The sequence below is a fragment of the Vicugna pacos genome, chromosome 30, assembly GCF_048564905.1.
Source record: "Vicugna pacos chromosome 30, VicPac4, whole genome shotgun sequence".
In the NCBI taxonomy this organism is placed as follows: domain Eukaryota; kingdom Metazoa; phylum Chordata; class Mammalia; order Artiodactyla; family Camelidae; genus Vicugna; species Vicugna pacos.
The window spans coordinates 1,395,001-1,416,595 of record NC_133016.1 but is presented as its reverse complement, the minus strand read 5'-3'; positions in this window follow the sequence as shown (position 1 = coordinate 1,416,595).

The window sequence follows — 21,595 nt, the reverse complement described above, 5'->3', positions numbered from 1 at the left end:
TATCCTGGCTTCTTTTTTTCCTTATGGTCAGTATTCAGTTTCCTGAAGTTGTGTGGATCATCCAAATACTTAGGAAAATTTCTGTCGTCTCAAATTTGGCAAGTCAGTGTCCACCTTTTATCTCAGATTCGGAAAATAACTGTTTACTCCCAGTTCAAGCTCTTTAGAGTTATGTGACGAAGTCGGAAGACTTTTGAGATCAACATTCTACTGTCTTTTGAGCTGTGGTTTTAGGATAACAAAGGTTTTTGAAAATTTGGCCTTCACACAGCACACAATTTCCTCCTCAAAACTATGAGGACTATTAAAACTAAAAAAGGGGAAAAGTCTCAAAATCCGCATCGCCCCGAGAGGGTCCGTATTCTTCACCCACTTAGATAATTGAATGGGTGTCTGCACCGAATTGCTCCAGCACTCCAGCCTAATTGGGACTCTGTTTATGTCTCCTGTCTATAAATTAATTTGGGTGGAACTTGACAAGTTAAAGTGCTACCAGCTGTAAGGCAATGCCAGCTAACCACGCCGAGCCCGGAGCAGAGCTGGAGGAGCACACGGGCAGCCGGCAGCTCAGCCCCTCGTCAGCGGGGCTCTGCGTCGCACCGGCAGACCGAAAGGGAGACTGAGCTAGCGGGTGGGGGCCGCAGCAGGTGAGAATTTGTTCCTGTGTAACTGTAAATAGGGCTTGGGAGGAAGGGCTTATTTGAAAAATATGCCAAAGAAAGAAAAATATGCAGAAAATAGGGAGAAATCAAAAAAGCAGTTAAATCAGACGGTCATGAATACCCGAAAGTCAGAGCTGCGCGCCCTGTGTTTGCAGCAGCCGGGGGAGAAGGAGGCAGTTCCCTCTGGCAACGGCCCCCAGCGCCTCCTGCTGCATCCGCTCCGCTGTTTTTGAAAAGTTTTATCACGAATAGGGTTTCGATTTAGTCACATCATTTTTCTTCGTCAATTGATGTTATCATGTGACTTCTCTCCATTCACCTGCTAACTTGGTGGATTTCACACACTGATCTTCAGACATTGAACCTACCTGGCATCTTGTGGTGTGTACTTATGGCACGTAATTGTCTTCAATGGATTGGTGGAGTACTTTTGATAATATTTGTTCAGGGTTTTTACTTCTATGCTTATGAGTATAGCTTGCTTGTCTGTCTGTCTTTTTCCTTCTTTCTTTCTTTCTTCCTTTCTTTCTCCCTTTCTCCCTTTCTTCTTTTCTTTCTCCCTTCCTCTGTCCTTCCCTCCCTATCTTTGCTTGGTATCGGGGAAACCCTAGCACCGTACAGTGGATTTGGGCCCTCCCACCTCTCCCAGGTCTTAGAAGAGCTTGTGTAGCGTAGTGTTAAAATTCTCCTGAGGTACCATCTTGGCCCAGAAATTTCTTTTTTGGGATTTGTAAATTATAAATTCATTTCCCTTAATGCACATAGTGCTGTTCAGATGACCTATTTCATACTGGGTGAGTTGTGGTAGTTTGTGTTTTTTGGGAACTCGGTCCATGTCGTCTGAGTTGTCACGACCTGGCAGGGACGTAGGTCACTGCTCTGCTCTCGGCCTTTCCTGACGACACCCCCCAGGGCATCGGGGCGCTGTACTCCAGCCTGGGAAGTGGCGCCTGAGCTCCCCCATCCCACTGGCGGGAGTGGGGTCAGGCTTCGGCGTCCCTGTGGTGTTGGCTGTGACAGGATGATTACCGTCTAAACGGCTCCTGTCCTGCTCAGACGCCTCTTTCCTGGTCCTTTGGCCAGAGACTTGCTTATTTACTTATTTGTAAATTTTATTTTTGCACCTTTTTGGCATTCCCAGGTGATGCCTTCTCCACCAGCCAGCTGGGGACAGAGGACGCAGGATGCATTTAGATCACGTTCACCTGTTGCGCAGGCCGATTCCTGCCTGGCTTCCTTGCGTCCCAGCTTTCCAGGTGAACTTCCCGTTGGCAGCCAGCTCAGTCTCATTCACAACCAGAACTAAAAATATCCAGCTACGGCTACACCTGATGGAAGCAGCTGGAGCCTCAAACACCTGGAAGATTAGAGCACGATCCCGGCTGCCTCTCGGGAGGCTGACAACGTCAGAAGCCCGCTGTTCCGTCCTGCCGCCTGCCTTCCCTCCTCCCGGCTGCGGCTCTGCCCTGGGGAAGCCAGGGTGCTCTTCAGGCTCTTTCCCACCTGGCTGTGGGCAGGCACTGGGTGTTTCCCCTCCTGCCTGCGCCGGGGCCCTGGAGTCGGACCGTGTCTGTCCTGCCATGGGAGGGACACCCGGCCCACATCACTTCATCTGCCGCCGGATGCTTACAGCTTCGCCTCCGCTTGCCTGGGCTTTGAGCCACCTCCGCTCCCAGCGTGGAGCTTCTTCCCTCTGCCGAGAGCGGGTGCTAATCACCCAGGTGCCTGCTATTAAACGGACCCCAGTGGAAACTTCTTTTCAGTCTATCAAATGAAGCCAGTCTTCCTCCAGCTTTGCCTGTCACTCCCTATTAAATTCACCCTGTGAGCGTGCACAACACAGTGGGTTCATAAGTGTGCTCCCATGACAATTTTGGTTAAAAGTTGAAGATGAGGGGCGAGGAGCCTGGAGAGGGGTCCTCTCTGTGTTCCTGCATCTCACGGCTTTTTCCTTCCTCATCAGTGGTTTCCCACAAGGATCACACATGAGAGTCGCCTGGGGGTCACCTGGTGACACGAAGCCCACCGCCTCCCAGGCGGTTAAATCAGAATCTCTGGGAGGTGGCATCTGACCAAGGATGCAACCCTGCCCATCAGCCCATAGCTTAGAAATGGGACCCATCTCTGCACTCCGCTCATGAGTTAGCATGACGCCATACACTCCTGGGCTGTGGATAAGGGTTGGCGTTTCAGCAGAAGTCAAATACAAAACCATCTTGATTATATGTGTCTATAAAAGCTTATCAATACATTATTTGCTGTTATCATTGAGACCTCATATAAGACAGTGAAAAAGCAGTGAACTTATTCCTCCTTATGAGAAACTCAGCTGAGCCCATGTTCTGTCGAGTCCTGGACGCTCTGCAGCGAGCAGCTGGGCGTTTCTGGTCAGGTGGGGGTCCGCCCTGAAGGCAGCCCCGCTCCTCAGAGAGAACCAGGCAGGTGGGACGATTGCTGCAGAGAGCAGGGGGTCGATCCCCACGACCCTGTGAGCAGGGAGGTCGTTGGTTCCCACGTGTGAGTGCCCCGAATCTTCCTGCTTTGGTGCCCAGGAAAAGGTGCGAGGGCTGAACTTTGCACAGAGGAAACTGGCAGCATTACTGAGATGTCTGCCTTCCGTGCACCACAGAGAGGGCTGGGACACGGACTCAGGGACCCATCCCGGAACCTGGGGGCCCTTCCATCGTCCCCCGCAGTGGTTGAGCCCCGGACGTTGGATTCCAGGTGAATGGCTGGGCTTCTCCTGATCCTGCTGATCAGAGGCTCAAATCAAACTTATTTCAGTTTATGAAAATAAAGAAGAAAACAACCCACGGCTGTTGTACCCTGCCAGCCCTGCTGCATCACCCCTTGGTCTAAGACCCGTCTGACCAGGGACGTGCGGGATGAACTGGAACCTCACGTGAGTGCCACGGGGACCCTCACTCCAGACTTCCTCCCTGGTCCTCCTCATCTCTCCAGGGGCCCTTGGGCAGGACGGTGGCTCCCCTGAGCTGCTGCTAGAAGACCTGGCCTGACCCCTCACCTCCCACCCAGGCAGATACCCACCGGAGACTCTCGGGGCTCCAGCAGGTGAGATCTGAGCAGCACCCCCAGCGTGTGAGCAGAGTAAGAGAAGCTCTGCCCCAGGCTGCCCACCCTCCTTCCCTCCGCGGGCTCTGGGCTGTGGGTCCACGAGCCCCTGCGCTCCCCACTGAATGCGGGAGGTGGAGCGCACCCTTGCTCCCCGCGGCGCTCAGGTTTTGCTGCCGTTGAGGATTTCTTTCTTGTGCGTCACCTGTAGGGTCTCTTGATACCGGGTTTGGTATTTACGTTTCAGTGAAAAGACTGAGGGCGTGAAAGCGTTAAATCGGTTAGAGGACGCCCGTGGGATCGTCGCGTTGGAGCCCGCGGGCGGGGCCCCCCCCAGCCGCGAGGGGGCGCAGAGCAGCTCCCTCCCTGATGTCACTGGTGGGCGGGCGGGAGGCCAAGGAGGCTCTCAGATGTCACCCAGAAAGACGCTTTTTGCTTTTCCACCACTTCCTGTGGTTTTAATTAAAACCCCAACCCTTTTGTTCATCTATTTAGACAAAAAAAAAAAAAAAAAGAAGAAGAAGAAGAAAGAAAAAAAAAAGAAAATGCGGGCTCCCGATCTTAACACGGCTGCACGTTCTCCCGGGCTGCCCACCGTCCACGCTCGCGGTGGGGCGGGTTGGAATAAATTAAAATACACACATGCACACCCACACTCGGGATGGAAAAACCAACAAAACCAAGTGCATAATGACTGGCCCTTACACTGAGCCCTGTTCCTGTCAGGGACAGCGCAGTAGCAGCCAAGCATGACAGCCAACGCGTGTGCTCGACGCCCGCGGTAAACGCTTGTCTTCCTTTACAGCAGCTTCTGTAAACACGTATGAATAATGGTGCTCCTGTGCCTGAAGCTGGGCGAGAGTTGCTTTTCTTGGAGACTGGCCAGCTGCTAATGGAAGCTCGCCCCCCGTGCAGACACGCGCTTTTCTTGCCCTCAGCATGGCCCGTGGCTCCGTCCAACGTCCCGCACTCTCCCTCGGGCATCCGTGGGGCTTAATGATCTCTCCTCGTGAGAAACTGGAAGGTTTTCATGGGGAGACTGGGAAAAAGTGGCAAATACTGCAACCCGTCCAGGCTTCTTTCTTCATTCATTTATTCACTCAGTAATTATGGGAGGGGCCACCGTGCGCAAAACAGCCCTGCAGTCCTGGGACACGGTGCAGGACAAATCCCAAACCTGTCCAAGCTGACGTCCCCGGGGGCAGGGGGACGTGAGGACAATGAGCAGGAAACATAGAAGTAAGAGGACACGGGCCCCCGGGTGTAAGGGGCAGTGGGAAAAAGCAAGCGTAGGGTCAGGTAGAAAGGATCGACAGCTGGGAGCAGGAGGCAGGGATTGTAGCAACACCACTGAGGCTGCTGGGATAATTTTCCACCTCCTTCCTCCCAGACCTAAGAAGGGTCTCACTTCTGCCCAAGCCCGGGGTGAGGGTCATGGGGGGCGGGGCAGGTTTGTTTGTTTCACCACCTTAAGTCTGTTGACTTTTCCCTCCTCCTCATTCCTTGAACTTTATAGAATCAAATGCTACTCCCCCAAAGGCCAATTTAAAGAGCAAATCCGCCCTAAAAAGTAAGAATCAACTCCCCTTTTCACATTGGGAACCCGAGGGACTGACCCTTATGGATCTTGGACGTTTCCACGCTAGTTTTTGGAAAATGTTCTAATGGGGAAGGATCGATGGTTTGCTCTCGGGAGTGACTCAGTGTAAGGCCTGGGGAGCTGCAAGCTGATGGGCTGTTTATCTGTTGGAAACTGTGCCGGAGTTTGGTGGGAGAGCTTCTGGCCCCACGTCCACCACACAGCCCGCTGGGCCTCCCGTCCTACGGTTGGCCTTCCCTCCGAGGGAGAACCAAGGACAGGAGAGACAGCCAATGATGACACCTTCTGATGGACAAAAGTCAAATCAAAGAACTTGCTGGAAACATTCAGCATTGGTCACCCAGGTACAACTCATTCCTGGCACCTGAGGGGAAGCGCCTGAGCGGTGCTCAGTTCTCTCGCACCGCCTGCTTCATTTTGCCGACGCAGTTTCCTCAACTGCCGATTTCCTTACAAGAAAATGATGCACAAACCATCCTTTATTAAACTTTATATACATTTTTCTTTTACTTTTCTCTATATACACATCATAAAAAAGAAAATATGGCCCTAACCCAGGCCTCACTGCTCGACCCCTGAATTTAAGATCGGTTTCCTCAGAGGCCTGGTCACCTTCTGTAACCTCTCTGTCCATTTTGGACGCCAATGCAAGATAATCCGTTGCCCTTAAAATTCAATACTTTCACTATATTGTTTGCTTTCTTAAATGGCGTTCTCTTTTATCAGTTCTTGTGGAAGACTTATGCAGTCTTTCATATTTGTTCACTAATCTGTCCTCTGAAAACACGTACCAAAATCAGTACGTGTGTGGACCGTGTGAAGAGAGTGTCAACCCTCTGCCATGAGCTGCGGATGAGGGGCAGGGATTCTGTCATGCCCAAATTCCCAAAAGGGTGATGTGGTACATTTTGAGGCCAGTGTGACTGCAACTGTGTATGTATGTGTGTATGTGCATGTGTGTGTGTCTGAACATTTTCTCATACTCATTTTGAAATAAAAATTTATTAGTTGATAAAATTGCTCTAAAAGGCATGATTTCTGGAAAGATCATCAAACGACTACTTCTGCGTTTGTCTCCCGTACTGTTCAGATAAGAAGGGACTCTGCGCAGGGCACTTTTAGAATGCGATCTCTCTGACAAGTGCATTCCCAAAGTGCACATGGATACTTCAAGTCTCTTTTCTTTCCCCTTCTCCATCTCTACTGGTCATTAATACAGACATCAAAAACACTGAAAGAAAATACACCATGTAAGTTTTGGTGTCTACTCCTCAGATGTGAGTTTCAAGTAATTTAAATGTTATTTCAAAAAATTTAAATGTTAATTTTTAAGTAATTATGTTTTATATTTTGAATATTTATTAGTTTTATAATTATTCAAACATGTTCATTTAAAGAAAAACATTCATTTAACAAATATGTCTTGATATATTTGAAACAAAAAAAGTTTGTTTCAAGCACCACATTATTTACTAAGGACACAAAGACCAGCTTGACACAATAGCTGTTTCACCAAGTTCATTATCTAGCAGAGAAAATACAAGTGCAAATAAAGACACATAGGGAATTTGTAACTTTACAAATACGCACACAGAGAGGGACTGGGGAGTGTTGTGTTTCTGCAATCACCGAGCACATAACACTAAAATAATGGATGGATCGGTTCATTAACAATCCAGTAACTTGGCAACTAAAGACATGCAAATACATCAATGATTGTCTTGAACGTTAAAAATGTAAGTGCCTTTACAGAAGAATTCCACTTACAGACAGTCATCTTAGGGACATAATCAGTGATATTAAATGCATATTTATAATATATATCATATATGTACATATATAGACACACATAATGAATCAAAGCATTATTTCAAACAAATAGAAACCCTAAATTATCTAGAAGTCTAATTAAGTGGGATTTTCTTTACTATAATTTTGAGCAGTTATGTAGCCATTAACAATTGTTTGCAGAAAACTATTGGTTGGCATATGAAAATGACCCCAATATACTGCATGTCTTAGAAAAGGTCATAAAATAATATTTTCCAGTATTTTAAACGAAATATTATGAGGGTTTAAAATTTTTTTTTATTACCTGTGAGTATATTACTCAAATTTACAGGCAAAATCATCTGATCATATAACTGATGCACAAAAATCTTCTGACAAAATTCAACATCCATTTGAAATAAAACCTCTTGAAAAATAGGAACAGAGGAAAAACGTCACCAGTCTGGTAAAGAACATCTACCAAAAGCTGACGGCTCACGTTACACTTATGGTAAAATGTTCACTGCTTTACCCTATGAGTGGCAGCAGCTCAGGACTGCCCACTCTCGTCACTGCTACTCAACATGGTGCTAGAAGTTCTATTCATTGCAATGAGGTGATGAAAAGCATTCTGATCAGAATGAAATCAAGATCACTGCCCATATTTGCAGATGTCATAATTATCTATTTAGAAACTTCCAAAGATATACAAAAATGCTTAGAAGTAATAAGTGAGTTTTGCAATGTTGCAAGATACAAGATAAACATACGAAGATCGACTGTATTTCTATATATAACAATGATCATGTGGACATCTAAATTAAAAATAACATTCACATCAGTCAAAAAACAAGAAATATTTAGGTGTAAACTTAACAGAAATATGTGTATGATTTGTATGCTCAAAACTAAAAAACAAACACATAAATAAATGGAAAAACATACTATGTTCATGGATTGGAAGATTCAAAGTAGCAAATATGTTGATACTTTCCAAATTGATATGCAGGTTTAAAAGAACTCCTACCAAAATGTCGGCAAGAAATTTTGTAGATACAAACAAGATTATTCTAAAATTTACATGGAAAGGCAGAAGAACTACACTAGCTAAAATAAGTTTGAAGGAGAAAAAAAAGGATAAGGTGAGAAATTTTATATACCCAATTGTAAGACTTACAGTCACAAAATTAAGACAGTGGTGTATCCACAAAGAAATCGACACAAATACCAAGTGAACAGAATGGAGGACAAAGAGATAGATGCCCACAGATATGCCCGACTGACTTCTGACAAAGGAACACAAGCAGGTCAACGCAGGGAAGGCAGCTTGTTCAACAGACAAACCGTAGTAGCTGGATGCCCACAGGCAACAGACGAGCCTCAACCTGAGGGCCTCATGTAACAATTAATTCAAAATGAATAATGTCCTCGAATGGAAAAACTTTTCAAATAAGACGGGAAAAGTATCTTCAGGATCTGGGGCCACGCAACAAATTCTTAGACTTGACACCAAAGGAATGATCCATAATAGAAAAAAATGTGATAAAGTGGACTTCATGAAATTTTTTGAACCTTTTGCTCTGCAAAAAAACCTGTTAAAAATCTACATTGAACATTTAAACAATTATGTGTAGCAACACAGGAGGCTGACAACATAGCAAGGAGTGAGTACATTCACTTGCTACTGGAGAGAATTTTAATTGTTTCTCTGCAACTGTTCTTAAGGGGAATTTGGCAATATGTGTATCTGTGCCTTAAGCACATTTATTGCACAGAGCAGTGACCTACTTCAGTTGGCTGAAGTCAGTGTGGTTTGTTGTAAAGGAAGGTTGATGTGATTGAGGCAATGGTTTTAATCATAGCAGCAACTAATCTTTATAGAATACTTGTTAGGTGCCCTTTTCTACTACCTTCAGCATTAACTTATTGACTCCTAATACCAAACGCTGATCAGTTACTATACCTATTTAGATTTTACAAGGTAGAATAAAAAAGCACTTACTCATATTCACACAGCTAATAAATCTTTCATCTAAGAGCGATAATGGAAGACTGCAGTTCATTGAATTCTTCTGTTTGAACTCTTGATCCCGAAAGTCCTGATTCTTCTGGAAAATAAAAATAAATAATCATCTTCTGATTCCCTGTTTCTTCAGTTAGCCCTTCTCTCTAATTCCGGATGGTCACTCTTCCACAGCCACAGACATGCTGGAATTTCCCTTACTGCAGCCTGCTGACACACCTCACAGTGACATCACTTTAATACGCCTGCAAGAAAACTCAGCCTCTTTTACCCCAAACCAGCTCCACCTCTGGATTTACTGATGAACACAGCTGGCTTTTTCTGCTGGCCGTAAAAATGGAAAATTCTGTTTGATTTTCCCCCTTATTTTTTCACCCACATCCAGTCACCATATTCCCTCATTTCTTCTTTTATTGTCTTTCAACCTTTTTTGTTTTTCATTTCTAACCTAACAGAATCAACAGGGGCTCTTGCCAGTTCACACGGTCATGTTTACAACAGGTGCGAGGCTGTCACTCCGACTTGACGTCTGTGCCTTCTCCTCCTTTATGAATGAACACAAAGCTGCCAAAAGCGTTTAACTAAATTCTGCTCTTACAGTTCAAGGGCCTGCCAAGGTATCGAGGAAAAAAACATGCATAAACTCATACTCTTTCCCTGGCTATGCCAAGTCATTTGGCCTCAAAATTTTCTTCCAATACTTTTCTACATAAAAAAGTCAGTGGAGCCAAATATAATTTCTCCAGTTTCATCACATGCATCTCCATCTCTATTTCGATGACTCACATTCATTAAAAAATGCCACTAACCATTTTGTTCTCAGCATTTTTCAGGGGCCGTAGATCCAGAGATGAAGAAAGCAGACAGGATCGCTGGCCTCAGTAGTTCAGTCAGAGCACACAGATGAAAAATTCCCTTTCAAATAAATAATTGCTTTGAAGAAGAAGTGGTGGCCGAGAAAGCTCTCTTTGGGCAAATACGTAATCATAGCACTGACATACGAGTGACTGTGTCCTAAGTGAAGAGTCACATCAAAGGTCATGAGATGCGTCTAGAGCCCACTTGAGTGGACATCATATGCTTGAACTTGGTGGGCGGGGGTGGGTGTGGGTGGACCACGCAGGACAGGCAGGGAGAATAAGGCTTTGCAGGCAATGCTAAGCATCTGGGGTTTTGTCTTAAGTGCAAGGGAAACCCAGCCAGTGTAACAAGTTTTCCTTTATCACGTGTATGGAGACCAACCTGGCCTGTGGGTTGAATGGATGGGCGGGAGACAGTCCCGGAGCAGGGATTACATCTGGGAGATTTTTGTGCTGGTCCAGGTGGGATATGGGGTGAACAATCTAATGGGTAATTACACTTGTCAGGAGGGTTCCTAGGAGCAAGTATAAGGCCCTAAAAGACGGGACATCAGGCTGATCTAAATTACACTGGAGATTAAGAAGCTTCTCTGCAGAAGCCATGTGTAATCTGAGATGGAAACAGTGAGCCCAAATTAGCAAGGCGAAGAGGCAGAGCGGCCCCTGAGAGGACGGGAGGTGGGGGACGTCCGGGCTCTTTTAAAGACCTGAGTGGAAGCCACTGTGGCTGAAGTGCTCAAAACAAAGAGGAGAAAAGCAGGCTGGAGGTTGTAAAGGTGCACGAGTTAGATCTCAGGGCATCTTTTTGCCATGCTGAGGCATCTGAATAACATCCCGGGGCAAAGGGAAGCCACCTCACGGCTTTAGGCAGGTGGTGGTGTCATATCTGATTCTGAAAGATTACTCTGCGATCTCTGACTGCAGAGACCCAGGAGATGAAGGGAAGAAATGTGCTGCTGTGGCCTGAGCATGGATGGCTCCTGGGACTGGTCAGCGGGGCTGGAGTGGAGCTCAGTGGCCAGAATTCAGATCTATTCAGGGGGCAGAATCAGTAGAACTTGGGGGCTGATTCGGTAAGGCAGTCAGGGGACGGTTGCTTTAAGAATAACAAAATTTTCCGACTACGTGATGGTGCAAGTTATTAAGAAGGGGAAGGCTCAGAGAAGGCACGTCTTACAGAAGAGGAGGTTAATAAAAAAAAAATCTCACTTTTTAAAAATAACAAGTAAACAGTTCAGTGGATGAGAACACAATGAAGCCCAGAAACAGAACATCCCCGGTGTCTCTCTCTCTGTGCACCGTATCCTCTCTTCGCTACCCGCTAAGAAAAACCGTCGTTTTGAATTTCTTGTTAGGCTGTTTCATAGTATCTTTGTGGTTTTTCTACAAAAGATTGCTTCATTTTTTCACCTTTATGTAACAGAATCATGACGTGGGCCTTTTTCCCAGCAGCCTTCATGTTTTGCTCAGCATCCCCCTTGGCAGACCCGTCTGTGAGATCCTGTGAAAACCGTCATTCTCGCTGTGTACGGTGCGTTTGGTGTTGCATTCTAGGGGCTTGCAGTCGATTTCTCTGCTGTGCAGTTGGACACTTGCAATGTTTACGGGTTTTTGCTGTCGTGGAGGGTGCTGCTTCGAGCCTGTTTCCTGCCTGACAGGTGCCCAAGCTTCTCTAAGGTCTGGGTTTTTAAAGGGGGAATGCCTGGCTCATAGGGCAGGCCTCACTTCAAATTTTTGTGGAAAATGGGCATACTTTCTCCCAAGTCTTGTGCAAAATTCACACTCAGAGGAGCAGTGTGTGTTTTCCCACGGCTCTTGTGGATACCTGGTATTTTCAGATACTCAGTTTTGGGGAGATGTGAAATGTAGTTTTATGTTTTTTCCGTTTCCCGACTTACAGAAGAGGCAGAGCCCTTTGTATAGACTCCGTGTCTGTGTGTGTTTACTGCTCTGTGAGCTGCCTGCTCGCCTGGTTGTCCAGTTTTCGACTGAGCGCTTTTTATGTTTTCTTACGGCTGTGAAGGGGCTCTGTGTATGTTCTGGGATCAAACCCTTTGTCCAGTCTGTATGCAGCATGTCTCTCTGTCATATGTGGCTTGTCTTTGCTCGCTCACTTTGTAGTGTCTTTTGCTGATCAGCGGTTTTTCATTTTTTGTAGGTAAGTGTCTCATTCTTTTCCTTTATGATTTGCATTTGAGTTGTCTTGCTTCAAGAACTCCTTCCCAACAATTGGCCTCAAATGTTTTATCTGAAAGGTTTAGGGTTTGTCTTTCATGTATGAATAGTTAATCCATGTCGAAATTATTTTTGCATTAGGTATAGAGTAGGAATCTAATTTCAGCTTTCTTTTTTTTCCAATGGTTAACCAATTTTCTCCTTACATTGCATGTTCTAGCTTATGTTTTTCCTGGTAATATGCAATGTTGTGACTTTTTTTAAAGGAATATTTTAAATATCTTTGTTGCTTTATTAATACAAATACATTTTAGAATTGGCTTGTCAGTCTCCAAAAGTTGAAATTTTTATCTGAATTGCATCAATTCTAAAAATAAACCTGAGAAAAACTGAGTTCTTTAGGATCATAAATTTTTCTATGGTAAGTCTCTTTGTTCATTTGCCCTTTTAAGTGCTTCTCCATTAAATTCTATAGGTTGCTATATCAGAGTACTGTAAATCTTTTATTATATTTGTCCTTATGTACCTTATTTTTATCCATTGTATATAGTCATATTTTCTATTTGTTTCTATAAAATGGAAATACAATTGACAATTCCATATTAATGTCATTCTGCCATCACTGTTAAGCTGCTTTACTTATTTTAATAACTAATGCATAAAATCTCTTGGTTTTATTATAAAAGCAGTCAAAAATTTAATTTTTTCTATATTATAATTTTTTTATTTTCTTATCTTATTGCTTTGGAAACAATCCCTGTAAAGTCTGAATTAAAGTCTTGCTAGTTGGCTTCATTTGTTATCTTTAGGGAGGGAATGAGTTTAGTAATGCTTTTTCACAATTATAACCTTTTAAAAATCATTTATCAGTTTATGAAATTTTTCTTATATTTCTAGTTTGCTAAGTTTTGTAAACATAAATGGATATGAGCTTGTTGATTTTTTTCCCTGTATTTCTGTATTATGTAGATTAGTCTTTTTCTACTATGAGCCATTGATTTAGTGAATGACATTAGCATATTTGCTCTTATTGAACCAACTTGACATTCATGATCATTATGACATTTTTAATGTATTGCTGGACTAAATTTTGCAGTACATTTCTTAGAATTTTTGTCTCTTTTCTTGAGGAAGAGTTGGCCATTTTTCAAGTGGGTTACCTATCTTTTATTCTTGTTCCTGATTTATCTTTATTTGATATTGTTTTAACATCAAAACTGAGTTTGGAAATAATCTCTCACTTTCTATTCCTTGAAAGAGTTTGTGTGAGCTTGGAATTACCCCTCTGATAGAACTAACTTTTAAAGATGTTTCATCCTGAAGTCTTGGTGGAAACAATTTAAGCTATTGATTCAATGTCTTTCATCTTTATAGGACTACCTGTGTGTGTGTGTGAGTGTGTGAGTGTATGTGTATGTGTGAATGTGTGTGTGTGTGTGTGTTTAAGGTAATTTTGGCGAGTTATATACCTTGAAGAAATTTCTCCATCTCATTATTGGCATAAACTGCTGTATCATTAACTTCTGCACTTTATTGTTTCATTAATGTTTCCTTTAGGTTCATTCAGAAATTCTTTTTTATAGCATCTTACGTTGAACACAAGTTTTGATAAGTGATATTTTACTTACCATTTAAACCTAAGTGTTTTCTATTATCCATTCTACTTTCTTTTTTTGACTAACAGATCATTTCACTGTTTGTGTGTCTCAGCTCCTGAGCCTACTTTCTCCTCCATATTTGCACTTTTGTATTATTTCTGGCCTCTGAAGATTTTCCATTTTAGTCGTTCATGTACTTTCTTTTTAATTTTATGGGCAGTTTTTAGGCTTCCTTAGACATCAGTCCACCATATTGCTGGAAAGGTTAGGACTGTTCTATACAACTGACCATACTTTTGGCAAAGGAACTTGTGTATTATAATTTTAAAGTCTCATGAGAAATGTAAAAAGAGGTGTCACACGTGAATAGCACCCTATTTGCGGCAGGAACTCCAGGTGCTCATCATTCTATAAACTCATGGATGGCATGACCTACACCATGTGTGCACGTGGGTTTTCACTGCAGTGTCCTTGTCATTCGGTGGGGAAGTTGGGTTTCCTAAGGAGTTGTCCTGCCCATTGAAGGACGTCTAGCTTCAGTGGCAACATCCTATAGTCATTGTGTCAACCCAGAGAGCCCCTACATTCCCACATCTTCCCCCAGAGGCAGCGACTTCAGAGAATGATTTGACTTTTCTTAAATTTTCAATAATTGTCAACTCATTCGCTGTCCACACGTCACATGTGTATGTAAACTATCTCATTATGACACTGTGGGCCCTAAAGGTTGGTGATTGCCTGCAAGTGAGCTAATTGTGCATTGCTTTCATGTGGACCACACGTGTGACAGCACCCGGTGGTGTGTTTGGTGTTTAAGTTGGCGTGTCATTCTGGATAGAAGAAAACAAATACATCTTTTGCCCTCCTACAGAGAAGCCTCCTTTATGGTTGGCAATGCCAAGCGGTGATTTCATAGTACCTGAAACCTGTCTTTAAGAATCAGTGACACTTCCTGATGTTGATTCAAGGCCAAGAATCAATGTTATCAGGAAGACCCCAGAGCCCCGCCGACCACAAGACACCCCCAAAAAGGGGGCAAAGAGTTACCAGCTTTTCATTTTTGAATTTCTTACTCGGTGGAAGCAGTGTATGCTGTTTGACCTTTCATTTTTTTTTTTCCCAGGCAAGCTTTCCTTAGTCCCTGGAGAGACGTGCATGGCTTAATCAGAAAGCAGAGTCCAGGTGGTCCACAGGCACACCCTTGGAAATGCTGAGTCACACCCGGAAGTGCAGGCTCTGATTCCGGGAAGTGGAGGAGGCCCAGGTGAGGGCCTGTGTGCCCCGCGGGTGATGGCCCAGGCTGGGCTGGACCGGTGCTCCTGGCACTGTGAGCATCTCCCCTGTCTCCCCAGGGGCCGAGTTCGAGGAGGAAGTCAGGGGAGCGGCGTGTGAGGCTCCATCGTGCTGCCTTTCAATCTGCCGGGCCCTGGATTGAGATCACCAGCTCTCAGCCCCGCTGGTCTTCACCACACAATCAGCTGACAAGCACAAGTGATTTCCCGCTGTGATCCCTTCAGCGATATCCTGAAAGGAGAAGACGGGAAAAACTGCAACAAACACAAATAGCCCTTAAGTGCACTGCCTGGCAAGAGAGCGGGGATTTTAGTTAACACATGCCAAACGCTTGCAACCCCCATTCCCTTCAACGTAGAAATTATTTATCTGTTCTTTCTAATTCTCCTTAGCGTTCTCTCCCCCCAGATTGCCCGTGTGGGACCTATTACATCTTTTCTGCTTCACTTCTATTGCACAGAACAAAAAAATGAATGGGTGTTTTCCCTCTTGATTCAGCGCAGAAATCTCTAGCCATTTGATGTTGACTGATGAATGAAGGGAGCTAGATACATAGGTAAGACACGACTCTCGGTAGCGGAGCTTTGTGCTTGTCCCATGCTCTGGGCCACCTGCTTTTCCCTGCTGAACAGCTCGTGAGCTCAGCGAGGGCTCTGAGAACAAGCCGTCAGAGGACACAAGGCCTTACGGCCGTTTTCCGCCTCCCGTGGTCAGCATCGCCATCTGACTGGGGGAGGTGGGAGAGGGGTGGCCTCAGTACTCAGACTGTGGCTCCATCTAGGAAAGATGAGCAAAACCAGAGAAAGTCTTTATTTGGCCTCTAACCCTCCCTAAGCTGAGGTAATTTTGCAAGATGGCACGTTCAAGATGATTTCAGGCCAGGTAGGAACACAGGGTCTCTGCTGGGAGCTTCTCGGGAAAAGCTCGCAGGGCGGCCTCTGCACACTCTTGCGGGAGCCCAGCAAGTGGGCACCGTGCCCCTGCCTTAGTGACAGTTAAAGCGAGTGTGACAGAGTTCGGGAACCTGCTGGCGATCACACTAATTTCCTATTCCAGTGTATCTGCTGTAGATCTCTAATTCCTGTCTCATCCCATCAAGTTCCAGCTCTCCTGTATTGCCGGTGCCCGTGGGAAGTCAGTCCCCGGTCAGAAGGGCGGGCTATTTCAAGGCTATTTCTTGTGTATCAGGAAACACTTCTTCACCCTTCCTGCAATTCCCATCACCAGAAAGTGAAAAAAAAAAGAAGGCGAAGGAATGCGTCCCTGGTGGGGGGATTTTATGGCATGAGGATGAGAAATGAGAAAGAGGGTCGTAACCTGAGCCTTTTCAATAATTTACAAAAATCATCCACTACGTTACCTTTCTGACTGGGCTCTCGCTGGGTTCCCACCTTGTTTGCTGTAGGACGTCCACGTAGGTAGCTGGGAGCCTCTGTCACCATTTCTCAAACGCAGAGCTGCACAGGGACAGCCGTGTGTCATGCAGCCAGACGGGCCGTCCCAGGTGAGGGAGCAGCAACAGTAGCACCGATTCAAACACAGGACGCGGGGGTGAGGGCCGTTAAAGACGCGCCAGAACTGAAAAGGGTCAGACAAGGATTCAGTGTCAAGGTCAATACATCTGATTATTAGACTCAACGTGGGAGGAAGTAAAATCATTTTAAGAATATCATTGCATTAACATTGATAACTCTCAGTGTATAGAAGGAAAAAAATTATCAACGAGAGCTCGAATGGAGGTGCTTGAAGGGTTAGAGACAGCTTGTCAGTTGACACAACAATGACATATTATTCTTATCGACTGCAAGATCTCATGTTGTGTTTTATGATACAATTAAAAAACCCCACGAAAACAGGGCTAATGCTATTTAAGGATACAGACGTCTCTCAGAGAACCGGGTCGTCACTGTGCGCCGGTTTTATAACCAAATACATTAGGTCTTATTTTTCATCCGGTCAGTACCTCATCCAGCAAGGTGCACAGCCCGGGCCCAGGGAGCCATGCGCAGAACCACAGACTCTCGTCTGGAAGAAAACGAGAATACAATTATACAGAGAGGGAGCTGGCATCAGAATTCTCTTCTTAGTTGCAGAAAATATGGAAACGCACATGTTCCCATGGAGAGCCCTTTGAGTGTTGCTTTGAATTAGATTCAGTTAAGTCGATTGATTCATGAGCAGTAAGCAGTGGTGTTGCCTTAGGAGAAAACTAAGGTGAAAGTTCAGCGTTCTAAGGAGCAAATGGCCTCCACAGGTGGGAACGTTTACACACCAATGCAGCTCTGAGGATGAAACCAAGATCTGGTCAACAAGTATCATTTTTGTTTTGATTTGTTTTACTCGTTTGCAGGCCCACAGTGCTGTCCGGAGCCCATCTGTATGTCTTCATAAACTAGTCAGCAGTCATCTCTTGTTTCCAACTCAACCAGAATCTTGACTGACAGTCCCCAGAGACCTGGAGAAGTTCCTTTGTTGGAGCCGCATTGGGGACTGTGAATATGAATAAAGAAACTGGACATAAGTAAAAACGGGGTCATTGATATTTCTCTGGAGGAAAGGGTGGTATTTCTGCCAAGGGTCCCCGATTAGCTGGTTTCATTGTCCCACGTTTATTAACTCAGATGCAATCAATACAGGCACCCAGACCCGAGGGTTTCCTCGGACACTGTTCCTGGAAGCACCATTGTGTTGTATCAGGGCAAAGTGCGGCATCTTCTAGTGTAGCATTCAGTGATGGATCAAATTACCCTTTATTTAAAAAAAAATCAAAATCTCCCTTTTGGACACTTCATGAATGGCAGGTTTGACCTTTAGTGGTTTCATTTCTGCTTCATTGTCGCCAGGACCCTGCTGGCACTGGAAAGTGTGTTTCCCTTTTGCTCTCACAACCTAATCTGACCTCTCTATGGTTAAACGGAGACAATGCAAGTTCAGAAGGTGTCTTTTGTGCAGTCCAGGCATCAGAGCCGCCCTGAACAATATTCACGTGTATGGTGTAGGGTATCGGGTGGCGAAGTGGCTTTTTAATTCCACTGGACTGTACCGTTCACACCACGGGCATCACCATGCAAGGTTTTCATCCCCACATCATCAAATGTACTAGAACTATAATTTTGAGAGTTCAGTTAAATGGCTCCTTTTCTCATTTTGTCTGCTGTTTGCTTTTAACCTTCAAACTCTATTTTTATCACATTGGGCCCCTGGTTTTCAATAGTGTCACACAGAGGCATGAACACTCCTTAATGTGGATTTTACAGCTTGGCTTTAACGTGCATTTGTTTTTATGGAGACGGGGGTTCAAGCGTCCATTTCACACCTGCTTTCCCTCACCTTCCTGCCCTCGCACACAGCCGTCTTTCCCCCCCGACTGTCCAGCAGGTGTCATTGAGACACCAACCTGTTAGAGCTGTTTTCCCACAGATGTGCGTTTTTGGGCTTGATTATAGAGAGAGTCTCATAAAAAGCTTCTGACTGAAAAAAAGGAAAAGCTGAGGGCATTATCGTATTGCATACGCCTTGGGGATGGTGCGCAGTGATACATACTTTCAATCTCGAGATGCGCTACAATCAACACAGTACGTCCTCCCTTTCATCTAGGAGATGTGCGGCAGGTTCCCACGTAAATTTGATGACACTGTAAATGGCAAATGTCAACAAACTATGAATAGAGTCATCTGAATAAGTGAGTGCAGGAGACGCGGCCGGATAGATCACAAGGTAGTCACCGCGAGGTCGTGCGGACGGGGCCTGATGGGACTCGGGAACGCGCACCTGCAGCTCCACGTGGGAGTCAAGGCGGGGCTCTAGACGGGGCTGTCATTTCACTGACGTATCGAAACGTCTCAGAGAAGCTGTTTGAGGGCAGTTAATCCAACCTCTGGTCTTACAGATGAAGACACTAAGATTCTGCAGGGGAAGGACTCAGCTCAGGGGATGGCTGGTAAGAAACGAATCTGGGATGAGAAATAGTGATTTTTTTTTTAATTCAGTGTTTGCCCCACTACAGATCCCACTTTTGGTTCGGAAATATACAAAGAAACCATATAATAAAGCAAAGTGTAAAAACACCACTTGTAATTACAAAAAAATGCTTTAACATATGGTAAATTTGTTCATTTCCAAACGATATGCTTGTTTGTATTAATAGATGAGATTTACTTTGTTTCAGTGTTCAAGCTGGAATTCTCCTTGACACCCAAAACTATCTGAGACTGCCAACACTCCTTCGGGGATGTGGAGGTAGGCAGAGGACACAGGTGTGTACAGACAGAATTTCAAAGGCCTTAAAAATGGCCACGTGGGATAGGTAGAAATCTCCCAGAGGTATTAACAGAATTCCACTTGAAAAAATCGCATTCAGAAAACCGTTTCCTCACGGGGCTCTCAACTTCATAAAATAACGCTTTCCACGGCCACATAAGTTGATAGAATCATACTCTGTAGATGCATCAAATCACGTTTTCCAGCGTCGCTTTCTCAGAGGTTAGGTCACGGGAGATGAGACAGCTTCAGCTGGGCTCTCCTGGGCGCTCGCTCTCGTCCCCCCGCCGCCACGCTGGGAGGAAGGCAAGCACCGGTATTCGCTCCTCTTTCATTATGTAATTGACGTACATGGATCCCTTTATCCGTTGGAAAATTGTAGATCGTGATCTTTACATTTTTCTTGACGAGCAATTTAATTCTAGTCAAGAATTACAGTACGCTTACAGTCTGAGCCAGTCGATAATTCAGTACGAGATGATACTATTAGCTAGTTCGTGCAGTCTGGTCAGATTGCATACTTTCATGGTTCCAGACTTGAAATAGTTTCCGTGGTTTGTAAATTCTATAAAGTATTCCTTCTTCGAGGACCGTTTCAACCCATCACAGTGTGTTCACGATTCTACCCGGCTCTGTAAACTTGATCTTTGTTTGTAATTATAATCCCAGGCGTTTGTACTTATTACAATGGTAAGTACTCCATGACCTCACTCTCATAAACGACAAACAGCTCTCACAACGTGACGGTTTCCCTGTCTTTAAGCGGTGTTGTCGCCGAGGTGACGAATACGGGGGAGCGGGGAGGACGTAAGGAAGGCACAGCAGCTGTGACGCGCTGCGCCTCCGGAGAGGGGACTGGGACAAAGAAGAGGAAGGAACGTGCGCCTCGGGGGCTGACCTGTTTACGGCCACTTCAGGACGTCGCGTGACTCCTCACTGACGCGCGTGGTGCCAGCCGAGTACTGACTGGACCCTTGGTGTGTATGACACGGCGTGAAATGAAAATCACACGTGTAGAACTCTCAGAGTCTTTCATCCACTCATTTGCTGGGAAGATACTCATTAAGCGCTGCTCTCGTCCAGCCGGTGTCCCAGCGTGAAGGGCGTCACTGTGAGGAAGGCCGCGAGGTCCCTGCCTCTGTGGCCTGGGGCTCCAGCCACGGTACGAGGAGGCGACTCAGCCTTCAGACCCAGGAGCCACGGGGGACGCTGCGCTCGGGGGCGTCTAGAATGGGTCCCACTTCCAGTTTTCCCCTAATTGACACGAGATTGTACTGGCTGTCACTGTCATTCCTTCAACCCCTCATGTGACAAGTCTGACAGCAATAACTGCTGTGCACGTGGCCTCAGAGGTTTCTGTGGTGTTTTGGTTCTTGAATCTGATATCCCCTTTCTGCTTCTTTGCATGAGTTTTTTTTTTTTTTTGGATAAGTAAACTTTTAAAATCCATTTTAAGAATATGAATAATGGATAATGAGTTTACGGACACAGCAAGGAGTGATTATTTTTCATACTTTAATTGAGGTATTAATTAACTAGGGTACCACACTGGTAACTATTTGGAAATATGTGCATTTTCCAGTTTAACTGAGCGTCCCCATAACTTCCCTTCAGGCGCAGCTCGTGACTCCCACCGTCAGCCTCTGTGACGATGTGCTCGAACCGCGGTGCCACCCGCGGCTTCCCTCTGCGCGTGCGCACCTGGCCTAGCAGGCGCACGGAAGCCTTGCGATCGTGCTGGACGACATTTTCCCCCGACTTCTGCAGTAGCGTGGAGTTATTCACTTTAGGAACTTGTATTTAAACACGGCATCATCTCGTGCCCTGCGGGGAGCCCTGGGGACTTCTAGACGGATGTTCTCCTGGAAACTCACTCAGTTAGCATGGTGGCCACTTGAGGCCACATGCACGTTGACTTCTCGGTTGGGCAGCGTGAGGGGTGGGGCCCACAGCACGGGCGGGACCACCCGGTCCTTACAGGGCTCTTTGGACGCGTGCAGCGGCCCTGAAATATGTAATAATGTGGCCTTTCTGCTTGATTCAGTAATCTACCTCTTCATCCCTTAATTTTATTTAATATCATTTAAAATGATTCAAGTCGGCATACACGACCCAGGGCTCTTCTGAAGAAAGATCACGTGCAGAGTGGCGTACCCGCAGCTCACCACAGAGGACGCACTGTCACTTCTCTTCCCACGCCTCACGCAGGGCAGCGCAGGTCCTGATCCTCCTAGAAAGCGGGGAAAGGAAGGTTCAAACTCACCGGCTGGACACAGGAGGAG